This window comes from Canis aureus, chromosome 13 (assembly GCF_053574225.1).
Source record: "Canis aureus isolate CA01 chromosome 13, VMU_Caureus_v.1.0, whole genome shotgun sequence".
NCBI classification, from domain to species: domain Eukaryota; kingdom Metazoa; phylum Chordata; class Mammalia; order Carnivora; family Canidae; genus Canis; species Canis aureus.
In genome coordinates this window covers 59,284,842-59,305,727 of record NC_135623.1, presented here as the reverse complement: position 1 = coordinate 59,305,727, position 20,886 = coordinate 59,284,842, and the positions used below count along the sequence as shown (strand labels likewise).

Below are 20,886 nucleotides of genomic sequence, written 5' to 3'. Positions count from 1 at the left end.
TGTCTACATGGTTGTTTAGTGACTATTACATGAGGCATATGCTCTGATGGTAATAATCAGACAATACAAATATTATAACACTTATTCATTATAATTGTTCCATCTTTCTTCTAAAGTTTGAGCACCTGACCTGTAGTTACTTTAGGATCGTAAAATCTCCTTTGCTGTCAAAGAGCTCAGTCTTACCATCAGCCATGGTCTACAGAGGACATTGCCAGTGGGCTTCCCAATATTACTTTGGCCCCTCCTACAAGTGTATGCTTTATTGCTTCCATAAATAGAGTGTACTCTGGACCCTACTATAGAATATAGTTGCTGATGGGTTTTCCAGCCATGTATAGTACATTCTCCTTAGCGTGCTCACCTCTTTTCTTATCTTGTCTTCCACTGCCTCCAGTGGATCTGGCATTCTGCTTCACCTGATGCAGTACCTCACCTTTTCTAAGTTTTCAAGACCCGTCTTGTTATCTGAAACTGTGTTCCACTCTTGGTGGGTGCTGAGTCAAAAGAGATCACCAAGCCAGAAAATGGGAAAAGGAAGGGTTTACTTGCAACAAGTAAAGGAGAACACCAGGGATCTTTCCCAAAGCAGTGTCTCCCTGAACACAAAATTGGGGAAATTTTAAGTTAAGGGATCATGAATATTCATGAAAGAGCTTGTACAATGGGAAATATAGCACAGAACTGGTGCAGAGGTCACCTTAGGGTGGCTCAGTCCAGGTCAAAGTCAGGGGGCTGGCAAGGGAGAGCGTCATCAATTCTCTGGCTCCAGTTGGTAGAGTATCTGAGGGCTCAAAGGGGTTTAGATCCTGCAGAGAAAACTCGCAAATATGCATCAGGTCAAGCTTCACTTGTAAATATGATTAGATTATCTCCTGGCCTGATAGCAGCTGTTTGTCCTTAAATTCTTCACAAGATGGCTGGGAGCCCAAAATGACTTTTCTTTATGTCGAGAAAGCTACATCTATCTTTGTTCTTCTGGGGAACCTCAACTCTTTCTGCTTATAATCTAAGCAGTCTGTTAGTACTGACTCTTGAAGCCCTTGTCAGAGTATTAAAGTTTTATCATAGAAAACCAGTCCCATATCACTAAAGTCTCCCTTATCCAACTTTGTTCTCCATCTTCTTTCATCTAGAACTCTCAAGATGTTATCAGACAAACTCTCTCATCTCCTGCTAAAATATATTGAGTAGGTCCTGTGGTTTGTCTGAGGTATAGTCCAATTCTCTCCTTAGCAGGCGCAGTACTTCCCTGCTAGGTCCTGCTCTGACTTAACTCTAGCAAGTGATGAAGTTCAAAGGGGTAGGGAACCAGGGAGATCTTAAGGAGGGTGATTGTTGTCACCAATGCAGAGGCGTCTGCGTGACCTTAATATAAACAAGGAGCACTAGACTCTCAGCAAAGAGTGGGCCACTTCTTCAGGTTTAGAACATTTAGGAGAATCTAGGGATTCAAGATTTTTGAATGCATTAACTGAAATCTTAGAATCCCACTCCTCAACTGCTGCCCTGAACTTGGTGTAGTAGATTTCCCAGGACTGAGATTTCAGCTTTCTTTAGAGCTCCACTATCATTAAACTAGGGGCCTAATCTTTAGCTTTTTCTAACCTCCAGCTGCAAAAGCTGAGAATCTCCTATATACTGCCCAAGGCATCCTCTGGCTATCACAAAGGCTTACATTGGTGATTAAAGGTCTTCAGCTTTTCTTAGTCTTTTTCTATTTATCAATAACCCTAAGGAACAGTGATCTGTTGTGATTTTTTTAAATTAACATTTGTTAAGTAGAGTGGGGGGTGGTGTTGGGATGATGAGCCACCCTTCAACAAAAGACCACAAAGAAAAATTAAAGAGAGAAGTTTATTATTCACAGGTCCTAGAAGAGGTAATGGGCCCCGGGGAGGTCAAGGCAGGGTACAGGCAGAAAGAACACAGTGTCAGGATTTGGACACATGGCTTTCTTAGGGTCCGCCAGTGGAGCACTTTGGGGTTCCTGAACTAACGGTGGGTTAGCCAGTTCAAACCAAAAGGAGCAGGGGTTTGGTAAGTTCCATAGGGATCTTATCTAAGGGGTGCAAGGCGGAAGGCCCTAGGCGGCAGCGGAATGCTATCACAAGGATAGTTGACAGGAGTCATATCACAAATTTACATTTACTTGTGCCTCTGTGGGCAGAAGCCCCTGTCAGTTCAAATTCAAGGCTCCTCTGCGTGAGGGCGGCATTATTGTGGAGTGGTTTAGCTAAACTCAACACCATCCAAGTCCCAAATCCTTGTAAATCCTTACTGCTTCTCCTGAATCTCTCAATTACTTGAAAGGTTGTACCCACCAATGTATTTTCTTCCAGCCTCAGTTCCCCTTCCCCCCAGTGAAAGTTTTAAAAGTTTTAAAAGTTTAAAGTTTAAACCTTTAAAAGGTTTACTGCATGCCAGGGTTTGTCATTATTTCATCTATGGCATAAGTCATCATTGCCAGCCAGGTGATGGATGATTCAGCTCCAAAATCCACTTTTGAATCTGTTTTCTAGGACCACTAGTTGTGCCCATTGTCACAGGTCAGGTTTTCTAGACAGACTCCGAGATGGAAACTAGCATGATCTGAATAATAAGGTGAATAAATTGGATAAGGAGGAAAGGAAGCAAATTTGGGCAAGTAGAGAAGTTAAATTGTGATGCACTGCCGCAGAGAATTTAATCAGTCAGTCCCGCAACGAGCTTGGAAGGGGGGGACTGGCCTTTTAGAGAAGTCCCAAACTGAGTCCAGGAGCCAGATTTTTGACAATCCACAGGAATTTAGTAATTGAATACAGGGCTATCTCTGAAGAGGGAGCTGAATCATGAGCAAAACAGCTCTTTATTAATTTGAGGGACAGACTATGCTATAAGCTGTCAGAAGACAGTGCTTGAAATAGGCTCTGGGCTATGCACCACCACAACCTTAAATGAGTAAATCAAACTTTGAATGTTAAACAATAAGTAGGTAGATAGATAGGAATATCTTTGTGACATAGGAGTATTGAAAGTTTCTTAAGACATTGAAAGTTCCAATTATACAATAAAATATTAGTAACCAGATTATATTAAAATTTAAAATCTGGGTACAGTTCAGGACAGTATAGACAAAGATAAATAACAATGAACAAACTTGGAGAAGATACATGCAGAGTGTATTATCAAGGCTTCGTATCCAAAATGTATAAGAAATTGATATAAATCATTCAGAAGACAAACAGCATGAGTGTAAAAATAGGCAAGATATTTGAAAGCTAATTCATAAAATGTCAATGTAATGGTCAAGATATAAATGAGAAAATGCTTAACTTCACTAGTATGGGGAGAAATCAAGTTAAAGCAATGCACCCCCATTTTGCACCCATTCGAGGCTCCAAAGACAATGCCTAGTGTGGGCAAGGTTGTAAAGAAATGGCTTTATGTGCTGTATGCTAACCTATATGTTTTTGGAAAAACATAAACAGACACTTTGAGGAACAACTTAGCAATGTATATAAAATTGAAAGTGTGGATGACAAAAATGGTAGTCATTCCATTTCTGGGCCCAGGGAAACTTGCACATGAATACCAGAAGTGAACAAGATTTTTCAGAGCAATACTGTCAACAATAGAAATAAATGATGAAAAATAGCCAAAATTATTATCAATAAAGGAACAAATAAATAAAATGTGCTTTAGTGACATGATGGAATGCTCCACAGTGGTTCATGTCTATAAACCAGGTTCAATACACATCAATGGTTCCATCTTAACAACACCTCCATCTCGTCCAGTCAGAAGGAAGGCCCAGAGCTCTTTGAATTCCAAGTAAGTCTGCTTCCCAGCCATTCACTTCTAAGCAACACTAGACCTTGCTGCTTCTGTTTCCCTTGATGACCTCAGGGTTCCTCTCATTCTGCCCCGACTGCCTGAGCCGTCCCTCTGCATATTCCCCTTTCCTATTTTTTTTCTCCATAATATTCTCACTGACCAACATACTTTACTTATCTGTCCTTTTCCAAATAATACATAAACTCCACTTAGGGCAGTTTAATTTCTTATTATTTTGTTACTCTCTAGCCTTAACATCTACAGTAGCGCACAGAACATTGAACACAAAATATTCCTTGAGTGAATGCATATGCAGAACATAAAAAGCAAGTGGTAAAATAGAACAAATAATACATATAGCTCATGTAAAACTTTAAATACATTCAAAACAGTACTCCATAAAAATAGTTAAAAGACTTTAAAATGGACTGGAAAAATATATTATAAATTCCTGAAAGTCATTATCTTTAAGAAGAAAGTGATTATATTGGGTTTGGGGAAGGAAAAGAGGTCTTCAGCTTTATCTCTAATGGGTATATTTTTATTTAAAAAAATCAAAAGTAAATATAGCAAAATGTTTAAGATTCTCTGTTACTTCTCTGTATATTTAAATTAAAATAAAAGAAACCTAAGTGAGAAAGTTATACAACTTGCCCTCATTTACATATGGTTGGCTTTAGTATTGCAAATTTCAAAAACTGCAGGTGATATATAATGTTTCTTAGCATAATTTCACCAAGGCAGATCTTCCAACTGGCATCCCTGTCAGCTTTACAACCAAGTGTCTAATGCTTTGATTAATTCTATTTAAACTTAAAGGCAATATTCTTTAATACAATCAGCTATAAAATAAAAAGTAAGCTTGATTGTCTGCCAGGACACCCTTGATCACCTCTGTCTTTGGCTGCAGTATAAGGATTAATAAGTGGCCACACTAAATCCTGGGCAGGTTTCAGAATAATGCAAGGGGGTAGGTAGGAGAGGGGGAGTGGGGAGGAACGGGGCTCAGCTGAGGGAGACCTGCAGAGCTGTGGGAGCTCCAGATGAGAGAAGACATGCTGCCCTAGAGCTATCATGCTGGCTCTGAAATGCTTCTCAACATTTCCCACTAAGCCTTGCTCCTCAACCCCTTCAGAATGCACAGCTGTGCATGATGCTACGTGCTACAACTTGGTTTGCTTCCTCTTGACACAGAGGCCAAGTTCAAAGTCTAGTCTGAAATACAATCAACTTTCTGCAGCTAACCCTCAATAAAATAAATCTGCCCAGAACTCTGTGGCCCTTTGGACTGGCCAGATCTCAGGAACAATTCATATCACTCATCACCATAGTAAGCAGATGTTGTGGCTCAAGGATTCAACAACTATTCACCACAAAGGACCTCTTTAGGAAATTTTGTGCTTATGGACCCTATTTCTGCATATGAACCCTGCATATGTGAAATGTATGCCCATCAATACATTTCAAGAAAAAAATCATTTTGCAATTTTCGTTGACCAAACGATAAACTAGAAATACATAAAAGTACATGAGATGAACAAGAGATCACCAATGCTACATTGGCCTAAAGCTCAGAACCCTGGAATAATGGATTATCAGCCCTAATGGGAATAAATGTATGATTCTCATCAGGATTTTTACTACCCTGAGCATAGCTGCATCAGGCATTCTACAGACCTATAAAGCTGAATGATCTGAACTTTACTTCCAGGGTGAGGCTAAACTCAAATTTGGGGAGGGACAGTAAGCAAACTGCCTTTTGTTTCACTTATTTCCTCCCAAAGTTAAACTTTTAAAGTCATGGAAATCTATTGTTCCTTTATTTCTCAGTGCATTATAGCTTTACACTATGACATCATCTCCAAGGGACCTGAAAAAAATCCATGTACTGTGAATAGCACATCAAACGAGTTACGTGGCTTTGCAGAGGGGATGGAGTGGTGAGAGAGCATTATCCAAAGTCTTTTCCATTCTGTGTTCTTATTCTTCAGGTGCTTGTGATTACCCTCAGACAGATAGCTCAGCATTATAACTCCCCTGCACACAGATAAACTCTGGGAATAAAAATCAAAACAATAATGAGAGGTCAAATTTCAAACTGCTTTGAACCACATAAAAACAAATTTAATAAATGTTGCTCAGAAGATACACATGAATAATCATTAGAGCTGTTTCATGTCTGCCTCTCTCTGACACCTCATGCCTCTGTTGGGATCCTTCTTTATCTGTAGAATCATTCCACTGAATGACTTCTAAAATTATTTCCCAAATAATCCAAGCATCATGACCTGATTTGATAATCAAGCTACTATCAGCATCAGGGAGTGGATGTCATAAACTAGGTGAGTAATCCTACCAGAAGTCTTTTATCTCAAGAAAAGAGACTAAGCACATATTTATATATTCAACAAATAATACTCAGACAAGTTTGAAAAATGCTAAGTGTTCTCCCTCATTACACAGGTAGCTGAAATGTAATTTTAAAAAAAATGACATGGATCTAGGTAAGTGATCTCCAGCAATGTAATTAATCGAAATGAAGTATAACAATTGACAGTCTTTTTTGCTAGACTCAGAAGTAATAACAAATATTTTGAGTAAGCCAAGGGCTCATGCCTGTCTCTTGCCTTCATTTTACAAAAGAAACTAAGCGGGTTTTTCTTTTATGAAATTTTTAATGCTGCTAAAGACTGAATTTCATAGAAATGACATCAACCAAAATAATACAGTGACCTTTTGACAGCAATATATTCAGTTTAAATCATGTCATAGTCATGATTGTACATTTTCATTGATCTTCAGTTGCATTTCCACTCTGCTGCATTTCTGAGCAGTGTTTCATGCTTGCAGGATGCCTAAATGAGGCAGAAGATGCAGGATGTAATAAAGAACTATCTGGTTCATCGTGGGATGAGACATATACATGTGTCTGGATCAGATAAAGTGACCACAAGCCAGTGGGGGTCATTGGGAAAATTACAGAAAAACTAATAGAATTTCAATCCACCTAAACACCATTTTGCTATTTTATTTTCATAAATTTATGAAAGAATAACAAAGATCCATTCACTTGAAGAGAAATCCATTTAAACTCAGCTTCATATATCATCCTATGCAGAAACCCCAAAGGGGGCTCGAAGAAAGAGGCTCGAAGAAAGAGGCAAAGCACAGGATTGACCCTATAGAAAAGCCATGATTTGAAAGAATCATAGAAATTGATCAGTGGGATAGCCAATATTATTTGTTGAACTGAAGCAGATATTATCCCGCCCTCAAAGTATTTACTGTCTATTTTTTTGAGGCAAGCAGACATTAATCAAATAATCATACTATATATATATATAAAAGATGATCCGGCTTCGTCATTAAAGTCAGAGAGAAACTCCCTTAGGAAGCTTCGTCATTAAAGTCAGAGAGAAACTCCCTTAGGAAATGACCTCTAGTCTGAGATCTGAAGAGGTGTCTGAGAACCAGCTAAGAGGGAAATAAAGAGGTAAAATACCATGTGCAAAGGTCCTGAGGCAAGTCAGAGTATGGCATATTCGAGGACCTAGGAAAAACCCTGAATTCAGTTTTGAATATATGAAATGGAAATGCCTATAAAACACAAAGGGGGTTGGATATATGTATGAGTCATGACCCCATAAACATATGCATGTCCAGTACTTCTGGAATGCCACACTAATATAAACACCACCAACCTGCACCTAGATGGCTGTGAATACTGAGGATAAGTGTAAAATATACACTTTTTAAGATTTTATTTATTCATGAGGGACAGAGAGAGAGGCAGAGACATAAACTTAAGGAGAAGCAGGCTCCTCGCAGGGAGCCCAATGTGGGACTCGATTCTTGGAAGGAGGATTACACCCCCAGCCGAAGGCAGACACTCAACAGCCGAGCCACCCAAGCATTCCAGTGTAAAATATTTCTTAAGCTTTTATGCTGTAGTCCTCTCTCTATGCATGGTGTTCTCTAGTGGGGGTCCAGGAGACTTTGATCTTGTAGGTTTGCTCTTCACCTCCATTAAATCCCAGCTCCACTCAGAAGAGACAGTAGGGATTCTATTTTCAAAGCACCTATCTAGAAAGGTGACAGCACCTTACCGAGCAGACCTGGAGCTTTCTAGTGATGGGGGTTTTAAGCTAGTGCTTCAGAGTAGAAGATCTGTAAGACAAAGAAATGTTTCTGTCTTACTATCGATTAAGTTTCATAGTAGGACTTCAACATACATTTATGCTAACAAAATATCTAAGCAAATAGAATTTAACATGAGGACACTGTATGCTTTTTATATTAAATTGTAGAGGCCGCTTTTAGGCAACAGACTTGAACAACAGAAAGCTGAGCGAAGTAAGAGGGTCCACAGTGACCAATGCAAGCAGGCCCATCGGGCGACCCACTTCAAAATAGCCATAGGCCCTGCTGACCAATGGGTGACTTACAACCAGGCACAGGAACCCAAAAACTAAAATTCCATACCTTCCCATAGCTCCTAGCTTCCCCTACCCCCAACCTATAGCCCCCTACTACCACCTCCTGGCAGACAGTCTCTCTTCTGCTGTCCTGCCAGCTGCTCCCTTGCAGTGTATTCCATAAACTTCTGGGGCACCTGAGTGGCTCATTCCGTTAAGTATCCAACTTGGGCTCAGGTCATGATCTCACTCCTGGGATCAAGCCCCACATCGGGCTCTCCACTGAGCGGGGAGTCTGCTTATGTCTCTCCCTCTACCCCTACCCTTCGCCCCACTTGTGCTCACTCCCTTGCTCTTTCTCTTTCAAATAAATAAATAAAATGTTAAAAATTAATGAGGAAGTAAACTTCTATCTCCTTTGTTCTGCCTTAGGTGAATTCTTTCACCACCTGCACCACTGGCCTCCATCTGATCAGGCCACTCGACATAAACCACTATGGAGGAACTTCTGAGGATTTTGGTTATATGATAACAAAGAGGTAGAGAAATTTCAAGCCTTGTGCGATATTTCTTCCTGATGAATCAAGGAAGCAGATGCCCTAGAAATAATATTTCTTCCAGTCCAGGTAAGGTTAACCTCCTCTGCTGGGTTTTGCTGAGTCAGCGTTAAAGGTCCGCCTTGGAATCTAAGGATGTGCCCACACCAGGCTTGTACAAGCACTTACAGAAGGTGTTTTCTCTTCCTTATATTTAAAGAGACTGTTGTTACAAGGTAGAGCTTTAAACCTGTCCAGTGGTTAAGTGGAAATAAAATGAAAGAGAAAAAAATTTCCTGAAAAGGGGCTAACGTCGGTTCTCATTATTGTTGGTAGTCACGTGTGATGATACCCCTGTGGGTCACAAAACCAGTGAAGATCCTCGTGGCGACTGTGTGTCAACTGGCTAAACAACTGTCTCCTCCACTATGGGGCAGCTGCTCAGAGGAGTGAAGCCTGGAAGCGCCTTGCCCAGAAGAGGAAGAGTTGAGCATGTGAACACCTAAAGGCTTCTCAGAATAATCCAGAATCAGAGCACAACTGCCACCACCAGAAGCTGGCAGAAATCTTGGCAGTTGGACCCTGGAAGGAGGAGGCCAACTCCACACGATGGGAGAAAGGGGCTTCTGCAGAGTGCTCATCTGTCAAGGTTAAAAGGGTGTTTTCTATGAATACTCCAGGGGCTCTACAAATGTATTTTAAACCCGAGGACCTCATATCGCAGGTAATTACTCCCAAACAGACTGTGCAGAAATGTCTGAAGAATCAAGGGCATCTTGCCCTTCAGGCCAGGAGCACAGTAACATGGCTCCTCCTCCCCCAGCTGCCCCTGTGTTCCCAGGCTTCCTACCTCCTGTGCCAGATGCTCGTGCCTTCCCATCATTCATCTCTGGCAGAAAGCAGGTGAACGGTGTAGTTTTCCTCAGGGAAGTTGGATTCCCTCCACACCCCTTCCAGTGTTATTTTTATCCACCTAGATTGTGTGCCTCCTGAGAGTAGGAACCAGATTATTTGTTAGCATAGCTCCTGGCAACTTGGAATAGGCTTAATTTTTTTTTTCTAGTTCAATCCTATTTCAGCATTTTTCTAGAAGGATATCCAAAGAGTGGTTAGCATTTGCATTAAAGAGAGGTTCCAGAAGTCAATATATGAAAGGACAGGGAAGGAGAATTTCACTATTCATCTTATACTTTCTATATATTACAATTTTTTTGCCACATGGATATATGAGGGTTTTTTATGACAAGATGCTCGCTTTCAGTTTTATTCATTTGGTGCACTGTACCTAAAGTTGTAAGATGCAAAGAAGATAATGGGCTTTTCGGTCAGAATAGTTAGTGACTAAAGTCTTTGGCATGAGAGAAAAATGTTTTTCCAGAGGATAAATACACCCGCCCTCTCTCAAGGCAGATACTTCTGATTAATCATGACATTCTTTCCTGTGGGGCCCACAGACCACCTGTAAATTTCTCCCAATCCAGCACACCCAGCAGTTCTTATGAATTGACTAGAGTTGACGTGGGATTTGAACCTGTATACCATCAGGATCATTGCTTGGATCATTTAATTGGCATTGACAGTTCTCCTTGTGTTGAAACTTAACAACAATGAATCTAAGCTTAAAACTGGAGAAATAGGTCCAGATGAGAACAGAAGGAAAAAACGGATGTCACAGAACACAGTGGGATGTGATGGAATCAAACTATAGGGTTATAATCAGTGTCCAGATAAAAACTATACATATGAAAAGAAATCTTTTTTTCAAAGATGATGACTTTAGCTTCTCTGGATGGCTGTCCCCACGCTTTGGGGCACTCCTATTTGGGGATAAGCAAGCACTTGTCACAAAAGTAAAATGTTGCCTGCTGCTGTCAGATCCTTATACTGCCTTTTGTGTAAAATAAAATAAAATAAAATAAAATAAAATAAAATAAAATAAATTCTGTCCTAAAGGGCCAGCATTTCATAGTTTCTATTGTCATTTTATGTATGATAGTCTCAATAGAGACACCACAGGGTGCTAATAAAAAATAATCTTTTCAATATGTTCTGCTAATCCTATGATGACCGAAGGCAGAGAAATGCTTTAGAAGAAAAATGGCTCCTCCTGGGGGCTTCAGCTCTCTTTGCTGAAGAGCAATTCATTCACCCACGGAAAGAAGGCACTCCAGAATCTGCTGGAAATAGTAGAGGAAAACCACGTTGCAATCTGATTCTAGTTTGAAGGAAAATAGAGAATTTGTCTGAGAGGTCACAAATATACAACCTGCTCCAGCCAGCTGATGTAAGTGGGCCAACCGAGGTGAGGTTCTTGTATGCTCTTCAGAATACTGATCACCTGTTACATGACCTGAACAGTTCTGAATATTGAGGGAGAAACATCACCAATATATTCAAATTGATCAATTCAAATATTTATCTATTAAGCACCTATTATGTGTCAGACACTGTGCTAAATGCTAGCCATGGCCCTTGCACCCAAAATGTTTGCACCCTCAGAGCCAAAATATTTACACACTCAGTAAATAGAGAACAATAAAAAAAGAACAGAGGAATAAGTGTCAGAGCAAAAGAAACACTATGTAGAAAGCCAAAGTCAGAAGAGAGTAATGTGAAACAAGTACCTGCCTAACAAGTAGTTAGACAATCTTCATGAACAAGGTAAATCTTTTTTTTTAATGTATTTATTCATAAATAAATGAATGTCTGAAAGAGACACAGAGAGAAAGAGGCAGGAGGAGACACAGGCAGAGGGAGAAGCAGGCTCCAGGCAGAACCTCCCAGGACCCCAGGATCATGCCTTGAGCATGACAGACACTCAACCACTGAGCCACCAGGCATCCCGAACAAGGTAAATCTTAAAGATGATGTATTAATCAGGGTTCTCCAGAGAAGCAGAGCCAGTTTGGTTATACACACACACACACACACACACACACACATATTTATATATTTAAAAAAAATTAAAGATTTATTTATTTATCTATTTATTTATGATAGACATGGAGAGAGAGAGAGAGAGAGGCAAAGACACAGGCAGAGGGAGAAGCAGGCTCTATGCCGGGACCCCGATGCGGGAGTCCAGGATCACACCCTGGGCCAAAGGCAGGCCTAAACCACTGAGCCACCCAGGGATCCCCTTAAAAATTTGTTTTATTTATAAATAGAGAGGGAGGCTGTGAAGGATTAGCTCACACAATTATGTAGCCTGAGAAGTCCTATGATCTTCAGTCTGCAAGCCAGAGATGCTGGAAAGCCAGTAGTATAAGTAAGTCAGTCAGAATCTGAAAGCCCTGAGAACCAGGGGCGCTGAGGATGTGTAAATCCCAGCCTGAGAGTTGGACAAGATGAGATGACCTGTCCCAGCGCAAGCAATGAAGCCAGAGAAAGGGGGTAAATTCCTCCTTCCTCTGCCTTTTTTTCTATTTAGGACCTCAATGGATTGGATGATGCCCATACACAACTGGGAGAGCAATCTGTTTGGCTGAATTCACTGATTCAAATGCTAATCTCATTCAGACCTGCCCAGAAATAATGTCTAATCTGGGCACCCCATGGCCAGTCAGGGTGGTGCATAAAATGAGCCATCACACATAGTGAGCAACTAGACGGAGAAGAGAAGGGGGACATTTCAACTAGAGAAGTGGCTTGAGCAGGGCTCAGAAGCAAATGCAAAGATTGTGGGTCTGGGGAAGGAATGAGTATGGTCAAAGCTTCTGAAGGGGAGATTGGGGGGGGGTCGAGGCGAAGGAGGAGGAATGGAGCTGTGTTATTAAATTGCTTGATAATGAAGCAGCCCCAGTATAAAACTGTGACATTGGAAACCAACACAGCTTACAAATCAGAAGAGGATGACTTCGCAATTCTTTGCTCCAACTATACTGTTGAATATCAGCTGCTGGCGTGGGTCAGTCACTGTACCGTGTCATGTAATCCTTACAAGAAGCCACCAAATTGGTTCCCTGTTTTCAAAATAAAATCATGTGGCTCGGGAAGATTAAATAACTTTACCAAAGTCACAGAATTAACGGGCAGGTCTATGACACTGAAACTCACATTTCTTTCTACCCTAAACCTCTAGGTACAACAGAGCTTGTCCAAACAGCCTTAAGGGATTTCATCCTCATCTCTTATGCCCACTGCGGAAACCAACATGCTGTCCATAAATATCAGTTAGGGCCACCCGGTTTGAGATTCTCTCCTTACCAGTACCTACCTTATTCATTCATTCCACAATTATGAGGTGCTTGTTTAATGCCAGGCACTGCTATAGGCTCTGGCACAGAGCCATGACCTATGCGGTGCTCTAGCCCTCTTCAAACACCTTCTGTGTGGAATAAATTAATGCTGGGGATAAATATAGAAAGCATTTTAAAATATTTTATTTATTTATTCATAGAGACACAGAGAAGGAGAGAGAGAGGCAGAGAGAAGCAGGCTCCCCACGGGGAGCCCGATGTGGGACTCCACCCCAGGACTCTGGGATCACGCCCTGAGCCAAAGGCAGACTCTCACTGCTGAGCCACCCAGGTGTCCCTAGAAAGCATTTCTTGACGTGGAATTTAATGAATGACATCCATTTACCTACATTTAAACTGTATCATATTACTTTGAGGTAAAAATGCTGATGTAAGCACAAATAAATATAGCCAACTGTAAAAGAAAAAAAAAACACGCATACACACAACATGGCTGCAGGTATAATATGATCCTCTATTAAATATTTTAAATTTCTAAGATATGATTAAAATGTGGCCTTAGCTGACAGAAATGTCATTGTCCTGTTCTTATCTGGGCTTCTTGTATTCTGTATCCTTTTATAACCTACTCAGCAGTGTGTGGGATCGGACCCTTCCCTTGGGTTAGGACAGAAATCCAAATCTCAAAGACCCCTCAGTCTCAGGCTACAATTTCATAAGGTGGAGACTTTATGACAACAAACTCTTCATTGAATTCAGGTGCCTGTTCCAGCCACTGCCCAGGTGACTGCAGTGCGAAGTTCAAGATGAAGCAGCTCCTTCACCCTTTACCATGTAGCTCCCCAACCCCCCAAATGCCTGGTGGCAGCTCTCTTGTCAAATGCTTCTCTCTGCCTCAGTGAGTGTTACTGGGGAGAGGGGAACAGATCCTTTTATTTTCACCTTACCTTTTGATGAAAAAAAGAATGTCTTTTTTGACTATTCTTCAAATAGCTTTCACCATGACATTAGAAAGCCATAAATCTACTTGTTTTCCCCCCGGGACTCTGTCATTTCTCCTTCCCCGCACCACTCCTCCCACATCATCTATAAAATAGGATCCTGGCAAAGCTAACACTTCAAATACTACAGTCAGCAATCTATTTGATTCATCCAACTGAAGTAAAAAGAACTACTGCAATAAGTCATGTTCAATCTTGATCTGTGCTTATTTTTCTATAAATTAAATTCTTATAATTCTGTAGGTTAAAAATATTCAAGAGGTGCTTTTCAAATAAAAGCTTGGAAATAATATCAAATGCTTAGCAAGGTATCTTTAAAAACATTTTTTTAAACGATTTACTTATTTATCTAAAAAAAAAAGCATGCAAACAGGGTGAGGGTGCAGAGAAAGGAGAGAATCCTCAAGCAGACTCCCCACTAAGTGTGGAGCTCTATGCAGGGCTCAATCCTAGGACCTTGAGATCATTACCTGAGCTGAAATCAAGAGTGAGCCCCTCAACTAACTGAGCCACCTAGGTGCCCCACAAAATATCTTTTTAAAAATGAAAAATGAACTAAATGACTTTTAACAAGACCCAAACTTATTTCATGTTGCAAATCATTTTTTTACTCTATTGATTAACAACAAACATTTTGTTTGTTCAGCACTGTGCAAGCCAGAATGGGAAAATTTCCTCATAAAATGTGAAGTTCTTACATTTTCACCATATATCTTGCCTATGGTTTGTGCTCAGTTAATATTTAAAATATATAGCATTTATTACTAATAAATAATTGTATAATAACAATTTAGAGTTCAGTAATTATTATTAATAAACATATAATATTTTAAAATATTGCTCAAAGCAGAAAAGTTCTATGGGACATTGGGAAACAGACAAAAAATTAAAACTTAGAACCCAAAGTTATTCCTCCCATGGTAACCCTCCCACCATTGTGCTCTTTCTAAGAAGGAAGAAGGAAGAAATGCCCCTAAGATAGAAAAGGTAACAGATTTTGCAGCAACAGCTGAGATCAGCATGCATTTCAAGGTCAGAAGTCTATGTTAGCTTAAGTGCAGGCCTTAATTTGTTCCAGGTACAAAATTGCCTTGTTGTGCTTCAAATTTTCAGCCACCAGTAACTACCTTGTAAGTTGAGAGGGTTAAATTTGAAGGATGCATTTAAAAATATTACTTATTAAAGCTCTTTCTTTTTTTTCAACTCCTGTAAATTCCATTTCCATTTAAATAGAGGCAGAAGCAGACAAATTGCTTTCATGATGCTCTTTCTATTTGTGTTTCTATGGAAATGGATTCTTGATTAAGGAAGGGGAAAGCTAAAATCAAAAGTTGTAAGCAAGGAGAGCATAACCGAGGGTGTTTCATGGAGCTGTTGACCAGATTTTGTCCAATCCAAGGTAACATAATATTAAGTAGCCCAAACTTACAGATATAAACAGTCATGTCCTCACCTTACCTCTCCCAGAGCTATTTAACCTCTCACATTTTCCTGACCACATCTTACTGTCAAACACAAGACTCCCCCCACAGCCTTGACTTACAGGTCCTCAATACGTGGCACAGTATCCTTTGTTGGGTCTTACTTTTGAATATTTCTTTCTTAACTAGCTCCCAAATATGAGCCTTATCCTAAGGTGTGTGTCCAAGAGCACTGGACATTTTGGGGTATTATTGAGAGAATAAAGACTAAAAAGAAAAAAACAAGAAGGTAAGAAGTGAAGTTGGATTTCAAAGAGTAAATAATTATTTAGCATCATATTCACTTTTACATCCCAACTATTTCTCAGTAACTCACATTTAAATTAAAAAATAAGTCAGATTTACATTGTCCCTATTCTGTGAAGAACTGCCATTAAAAAACCTATTACTAAAACCTCCCATCACACAAACCATGCCTGTCAGCTGCTATCAATTTCCACATCCTATTGACTTGTAAATGGCTAAGATTTTCACAAAAGTGCTGAGGTCTCTTTTATGACAGGAATTTTGCAATTTTTGGCAGCACAGGAACAAATTACATTCTTATTTTCTGCAAATGTTCAATGCTACAGAAAAGTCCACATAATTATATAAAATATTATACAACAATTCAACTAAAGCAGACTAACTCAAAATCTACTATGAAATTTGATTGCAACTTTGGTGTTATTCTTTTAGCTGTTTGACATAAAAGACATGTGACACATCATATATGAACTCAACACCTCTAAACCTCTAGATCAGCATAAGAATTATTATATGGTCTTACTCATATGTAGAATTTAAGAAACAAACCAGAGGATCATAGGGAAAGAGAGGAAAAATTAAAACAAGATGAAATCAGAGAGAGAGACAAACCATAAGAGACATTTAATGATAGGAAACAAACTGAGCTGCTGGAGGGGAAGGAATTGGGGGATGGGGTAACTGGGTGATGGACATTAAGGATGAGGAGTGGGTGTTATATAAAACTGATGAAATAATATGAATATGTTTGTATTATAGAAACCAATAATACACTATATATTAATTAATTGAATTTAAAAAAAATTATTTTAAAAATGAGTTTGTATGATGGTGTAGATTACCTAAAATCTCTAAAATCCCTCTGATTTCCTCAGTTGCAAACACATTACCAGTATTCCATGCCAGAAATTAAAAGGCTAGCAATTAGGAAGAAATGAGTAATTGGTCACACAGAATTTCTTTTAAGTGTATCATGACTATAGAACAATAATATTATGATGTTGCTCAGTGTGATAATTAAGGGAAAAGAGAAAAACAGAAAGAGAAATGGGGAGGGAGGGCACGAGGGAGAGAAAAGGGGAGTGAGAAGGAAAGGAAGGGTAAGAAGGAGAAGGAAGGCATAAAGCTAGGGAAGGAATGAAAGAAAGAAGAAATTTGGAGATCATCGACTTACTTATTTTAGAATGGAAAAAAATGAAAGTAACCAGAAGTTAACAGTGATCAATTCTCCTCTCATGTATTGACCAAAAGAATAATATTGTTTAACATTGCTAGAGATTCAGATGCAAATAAGTGCAAAGGAACAGGCAAGAAAAGGTTGGGAAAGAGGGAGAGGAGAAAACTCTAATAACATATCAAGGTCTCTTCGAGCTATACTGGTTCCTTATGTTTCTGCTAATGGGCAAACAAAAGGTCTATATACCAGGTTTATCGAAATAAAGCTTTCTTGAATAATGTATAGAATAAGAAGAATGCGGGGATCCCTGGGTGGCGCAGCAGTTTGGCGCCTGCCTTTGGCCCAGGGCGCGATCCTGGAGACCCGGGATCGAATCCCACATCAGGCTCCCGGTGTATGGAGCCTGCTTCTCTCTCTGCCTATGTCTCTGCCTCTCTCTCTCTCTCTCTGTGTGCCTATCATAAATAAATAAAAAAATTAAAAAAAAAAAAAAAAGAATAAGAAGAATGCTATGGGTTAAAAAAAAAAAAAAAGTAAGAAGAAAAGCCAATATAATTGGTACAATATATACCACAGAAACAAAACCACATTAACATTTGGGACTATTTACCTGATTGTAAAATTCAGATCATTTGTTAAAACAAAATTGCAGTTGACCCTTGAACAATGAAGGGGTTAGAGACACTGACCCCCGCTCCGTTGAAATCTACACTTAAGTATGTAACTTTCAACTCCTCCGAAACTTAACTGATAGCCTACTTCTGCCTGAAAGCCTTACCAATAACATAAAACAGTCAACACATATTTTGTATGTCACCCTATTGTGACATACCATATTGTCACCATATTGTGACACAATTGTATACCATATTCTATGATAAAGTAAGCTGAAGAAAACAAAATGTTAAGAAAATCATAAGGAAGAGGGACGGCTGCGTGGCTCAGTCACTTAAGTGTCTGACTCTTGATTTCAGCTCAAGTCATGATCTTAGGGTCCTGAGATTGAGCCCTGTTTCCGGCTCTAGGCTCAGCGCCGAGTCTGTTTGAGATTCCCTCTCTCCCTCTCCCTATGGCCCTCCACTACTCATGCTCTAAATAAGTAAATAAATAAATACAAAATCTTCTTAAAAAGAGAATCAAAAGCAAGAGGAAATACATTTATAGAACTCTATCAAAAAAAAAATCTGTGTGTAAGTAGATGCACACAGTTCAAACCTGTGTTATTCAAGGGTCTACTGTATAACAAATATATGTGATGCCCATTCATTTTGTGTCTCAGCCGTTGAAGGAAATGAGTACTCAGCAGACCAAAAGAGCAATGGTTAACTCGAAAAAAACTCTTTTGAAATCCATTATATAACTTTCGTGAAGGGGCAACACTTTCTTAATCTTACCATTTTTTTGAGTTTCTCAACGTGAGTAAGATGATACCGTCATTATTAGTTGCTGACCAGATGTGTCAGGTAAACAAATGACTGGCTACCAAAAACAGGCAACGAAACAAAAAAATCTGACCTTCTGGAGAAAAATAATTCATTGAAAGTTACACAAAAGATGCCATTATACGAGACTAGAGACCATTTCCATTTGGAAACACATAATACTACCCCTTTCAATTCAGTCGCAAGATAGAAGGATGGTAAAACTATAGCTTCCTATGAAGCATTCCTATCTATATCTTTCCTGGACTCTTTCCCACATGATCCCATGTTTACCTCTTGATTCCTTCCTAAACTGGTCTCTCAGGACACACTGGTGTCTTAAAACAAACAAACAAACAAACAAACAGACCAAAACAAAAAAAAATGTTGCAATGCAATGTATTCTATTTCTTTATTCCCTTTCTCCGAGAGGTCTAGGGGAGGTGGTGGCAACCACGGTAGACAAAGAAAGAATGGTGTGAGAGTGAATTGTGGTGCAGTTATGTACAGCACAAGCATGCAGATGACCAATGGGTTCAGGCAAAGACTGCAGCTGAAGATTCTATTACAGATTTAGAAGGGATGGAAGAAGCAAAAGGATCCAAATGGGAGCTCTTAAAGGAAAGGGACAGCAGAAAAATGGTAAAGAATACCCTGGAAAATGTTTTCTTTACCTTAATTAAGTGTCACTTTGAATACTGAGAAAAGGAAACACACTGTGACTGTTACTTTGTTGGAAACAGGTGCTATAAGAATGATTGCAGTTAAGTGATTGAGTTTAACAAAATAATTACTTCAAAGCAAGAACTAAAATTTTTGTTCATTGACCCTAACAAGGTAATTATTTGAAGACCAATGGCAAATAAAAGGGTAGAGCACACCAAGGGGAGGAGATAAATATACACTTTCTTTCATTTAATAGGGCCCTCAGCTCTAATCAACACATGGGGAGATGTATCTCCATCATTCCCTTTACTAGTAGGTGGAAAATGACTCAGAATCAGCAATTGTTTTACTCAGCCATGCTAACCCATATAAAAGGAAATTTGTGTATACCAATGAGAGAAGGGGAGAAGCAGGAGCTAGAGGGGAAGGGGATTCCGTGGGAGAGGGAGGAGAGGAAAACAGGCCTTATCATGTGTTGCCTTTAATAGACCACAGTCAACTTAAAAATGACCAATTCCACAAATGTGTAGCAATTTGGAGAAGTAGATTCGAATGAACTCAATTTTGTCGATTGGGCCTAAAAGCATGAAATTAGAACACTGATTTCAGATAATGCAGAGATTTTCAAGGTTTCTTGGTTCACAGTGCCCTTAGCATCTCAGTAATTTCTTATACCCTCCCCATGCAGGCCAAAAGAAATATCTAAGAGTTAGTTAGATCCAAATAGCTTAGCAAATTTTTGTGTTCTAAAGCTTAGCGGCTGTTTAAAATCTAATGCAAAAAAAAAAAAAAAAAAAAAATCTAATGCATATAATTTGAAAGGTAAAAGTAGTATTTTTATTTCAATTTCATCTATCATTATCTATAGGAGACTAAGAAACCTGGTGGGTCTGTGCATCTTCTCAACACTTGGAATCACAATGGACACTAACATCCATATTTTCTGTTCCACATTAATTTTCATGTGGTACTTGCTTTTTATCATGGAAACCACTAAAGAGCAGCTCCACAAAGATAATAGTGTCATTGAAAGGAATATAGGACAATCTAAAGTGGTAATTCATGTAGTATCTACCGATGCTGCTCTATTTCCTCAAAAATTTAAAATATCTTGCAGTGCTCCCTATGAACAATCTGTGGTGTTCCCAAGGCCTTGGTGCACATTTTGAGAATCATGGGCAAAAAACAATTCTTAGACATGAGAAAAATCAATTGAAGAAACAGTCTTTTATACCTAAGAAGTAGCATAAATAAAAATTTAGAAGGTTAAAAATGCATGTTATGTTTGAAGAATGTCAAGTGATTAACAAAAAGAACAGAAATGTATTTGATACCTACTCTGTGCCGGGTCCTGTTTAGCAATGGGGACATTAAGGTGAACAGGGTTGATTTTATTACTTCCTTCATGGAAAAAGATACAGATAAATAAACAGGTAATTGTGGAATAAAGGTAAAGCTGGAAGAAAAAAAGAGAAATGGAGGAGGGAGGGAGGGAGGGAGGGAGGAAGGAAGGAAGGAAAGAAGGAAGAAAGGAGGCCATCCAAATTGAAAAGGAAGTAAAATTGTCCCTGTTTACAGATGACATGATCATATATATAGAAGACTATCAAGGCTTCATAAAAACAATGTTGGAATAAATGAATTCAGTAAAAGTACATGATAAAAAAAATCAGCATAAAAATCCAGCTGAGTTCCTAAACACTAACAACAAACGATCTGAAAAAAAATTAGGAACACTATCCTACCCACAATAGCACCAAAAGGAATAAAATATTTAGGATAAGCTTAAAGAGATGAAAGTCATGTATACTAAAAACTGGAGAATATTAATGAAAGAAATTAAATGAATCATAAATAAATGGAAAGACATTCATTGTTCATGGATTGGAAGATTTCATATTCTTAAAATGCCCATATTACCTAAAGCA

The 20,886-nt window shown here is 39.1% G+C and overlaps 1 long non-coding RNA gene across 1 annotated transcript; it reads right to left on the bottom strand.

The window, feature by feature from the left end:
- Window positions 1-5,528: 5,528 nt before the first annotated feature.
- LOC144281677 (uncharacterized) lies at window positions 5,529-17,657 on the bottom strand. Its single transcript, XR_013350105.1, has 3 exons — window positions 17,482-17,657; window positions 7,923-7,983; window positions 5,529-5,870 (listed from the first exon to the last, which is right to left on the bottom strand). It is a non-coding gene; the product is annotated as an uncharacterized LOC144281677 (long non-coding RNA).
- Between the last annotated feature and the right edge of the window lie 3,229 nt (window positions 17,658-20,886).